We start from the raw sequence: 3,326 nt of genomic DNA, 5'->3' as shown, positions 1-3,326 counted from the left end.
AAACCGACAGCAGGGGAAAAATAAATCGTATACGTTATTTTCATGGGAAATACCGCTATCATGAACCAGACATTTTCTGTCGCGTCAACGAATTTCGCGGCCGCCACATGCTTCATAATGTCGCGGTACGGTAGGGAATTTTCTACGGTTTATAAGTTCGTAAACGTATCGGCTTTTATTTTTAAACTTATTATCAGGGTCGAGGGCTTTGGTTTACAAAGAAATCAGACAATTAGCTTTCTTTACACGACTTCAAAACGCTAGCGGGGAGCCCGATGTTCCACCAATGACAGCGATTCTCTCAGTAGCGTCGTGCGAAATACTCATTGTTTACTCGATTATCGCCCCATTCACAAGTTTTCAGAGACAATGCCGGCGGGAAAATAGACGCCACTAAGCCCCGAAATCAGGAAATTTTATCGAATTTTAGCGAAATTTTGTAGAAAAATCGGGATGCAACACCCTAGATTTGAAAATGAGTATGAGGGCGCTGAGCTAGGAGTATAAGGGCGCAGCGCCCTTGTTCCATCGTCTGGGGAGAACCCTGAGTATGGATATTTGCCTGTAGGTGGCACTGCTGTATACAGCACATAAAAACTTCAATGCAGATTCCACTTCAGATATCTTTTGTTTGAGGAAACCTTTCTATTGTAGGTGAATGTCATTCAGTTCTAGGCATTACATGCAAAGGTCCACACACCTTTTAATACTAATAGCCTCTGACAGGAAGTTAGATAAAAGGTCCCAGAAAAGGTTATGATAATCTCTTTCCTGCTCTATGCAAGTCTGTTGACTTATTGAAGCTTAATTAGGAAGTGTAATGCAAAAATAATAAAGTACTTCACAAAGAAATGAGATCTTTGATATTATTTGTCGCTGGTATTTGAATGACATTCAGTCCTTGACAACAGTGCAAACAGCCCCACCTGGCACTTAAATTTACTGTCTTGTACTTTTGTTTTCATCATATCTCTTTTGTGTATTTGCTTGTGTTTCTGTTATTATCTTAAAAATAGGCATGTCGAGTGTACTGATAGAAAGTTAGATAAAAGGTCCCAAAAAAGGTTCTCATGTCCTGTTTTCAAATCCTGCTACAATGTCTGTTACCTTATGGTGAAAATGCAAAGATAGAATGAAGAAACTCAAAATAATGACTGAAACAAAAAATTTACAAACGCTTCAAATACTGTAAATCACGATTTTTTGCAGTGCTTTTTTATATTTGCAGTTTGCATACTAGTCATTTCTGTACCGCGATCTTACCATTAATATTAACAATTCACCGACTTTCTTTCTAATTTTGTTGTTCCTGCTGCTACCATGAATGTATAGTCCTGCAAACATGTCCATTTCTCTCAGACCGCTAACATTTGCTACCATGAACAATTTTCAAAAAGACATGAGACCATTAATTTTATCTGAAGGTCATTCAGTCCTTGGCATTGCATGTAAAGGTCCACACCATTTTTTTCCCCACACCCCACCTGGCACTTTCATTCTAAGTTCAATTATATTAAATGATCATTATCATAACATCTCACCTGGACTGTAATTAGGAACCATTAACCATCAGAAAATTTACGATGACTGACATGACTTCAAAGACCATAGAGGCTGTATCATCACCATTACTATAATTATGTTCAGGTCATGATCCCTTACCAAAACCTGGCCTGGTATAATTATGTTAAGGACATGATCCCTTACCAAAACCTGGCCTGGTATTTTCCAGGGACAAAAAGTATGATATAAAAATATTAAAAGACAACAAAAAAAGGCAAAAAAAACTCATCAGGAATACAATTTATCTGCATATTGTTGATAGGAATTGTTTCCATTTCATTTACGCAAACATCTAGGCCCCGGTTTGGAAATGTGACCTACATGTAAGCATTAGAGGGTTCTAACAAAGGTGCCTGACATAAGCTGCTGGTGTGTTGCGCCAAAGGGCGGTTATACCGGCTATACAGATACAGATACAGATGGTACTAGGCATCGAAATATAAGTTAAGTGAGAGAAGTACTGGCTGTGTATATTTAGAAAATTCCAATATCCTACATGACTGTATACAGTGTTCGAAATACCTGTCTGCAGTCTGCAATCTGCAGATAGATTTTCAAGATTGCAGAAGAAAAATTTATACAATTGGGAAAAATTGGCACTTGGGATTTGGCGCTTTTGGCCCCAAGGACAGACAACACTTAAGCTCCTGTTCTGAAACAACAGGAGCTTCTTCACTAATTTGCATCAACCTTGTCTTGACTTGTCTATCTTTTGTTTCCTTTTGGACTTCAAAAAATTAATTTGTCTTCACTAATTTGCATATCAATCAATAGTTCATGCTTATGAACCTGCAAGATTGTAGTATGGAGGCTTGTGTAGTTGCAGAAAGTATTTCCAAATTGCAGAACAAAATTTTGACTCTTCTGCAATATTGCAGAGCACTGAAAAAAAGTATTTCGACCACTGGTATATTATACCAACCTGATGAAATTATTTTTGAGAGCTGCCCACTGTTGCCTGCAACTGTTACAGTATAATCAAATACTGGCTATACCACTTCTACAAAATGAAATCTACCACAGGGCAGAGAAATAATCTTACCTTGGTGTCGCAGGGCCTTGATCTGTTTAACAGCCTCCTGTAGAATGGCACATTTGTCAGCTTTGATGGTCATGAGGTTTTCCATGTTGGAGGAGATGAGTTCAGCCAGCTCTTCTATGTACATCTTTTCCTGCTCCCGTCTTCGTTTCTCCTGGACACATTTGCTCATCACAGTACTGGAGCGGAAAAAAAAACATGGTTAGAGTGATTACACCAAGGTTACTCAGACCATCCAAGGCTTGGAATAGCACCTTAATTACTGCGGGTAAAGTGCTGGTATTTGGTCAACAGATTGTCTACCTGCACCTAACCTGCACTGGTCCATGTACTGGTTATATGCACTATTAGAGCTGTGCAGGTATTTCTGATGTCTACCTGCACCTAACCTGCACTGGTCCATGTACTGGGTATATCCAGGTTAGTGCAGGTAAAATTGGAGCTGTGCAGGTATTTCTGATGTCTACCTTCACCTAACCTGCACTGGTCCATGTACTGGGTATATGCAGGTTACTGCAGGTAAAATTGGAGCTGTGCAGGTATTTCTGATGTCTACCTTCACCTAACCTGCACTGGTCCATGTACTGGGTATATGCAGGTTACTGCAGGTAAAATTGGAGCTGTGCAGGTATTTCTGATGTCTACCTGCACCTACTGTAACCTGCACTGGTCTATGTACTGGGTATATGCAGGTTAGTGCAGGTAAAATTGGGGCTGTGCAGGT

General features: G+C 39.6%; 1 protein-coding gene across 1 annotated transcript in view; it reads right to left on the bottom strand.

Annotated features, from left to right (window-relative positions):
• Positions 1-3,326, bottom strand: part of LOC109479558 (nuclear receptor coactivator 2-like) — a 68,311-nt gene that overhangs the window by 31,471 nt on the left and 33,514 nt on the right. The gene's annotated exons all lie outside the window — the stretch shown is intronic.

This window comes from Branchiostoma belcheri, unplaced genomic scaffold (assembly GCF_001625305.1).
Source record: "Branchiostoma belcheri isolate BF01 breed outbred unplaced genomic scaffold, Haploidv18h27 scaffold49, whole genome shotgun sequence".
In the NCBI taxonomy this organism is placed as follows: Eukaryota; Metazoa; Chordata; class Leptocardii; order Amphioxiformes; family Branchiostomatidae; genus Branchiostoma; species Branchiostoma belcheri.
The sequence above is the reverse complement of the archived record's forward strand: the minus strand, read 5'-3'. Positions and strand labels throughout refer to the sequence as shown.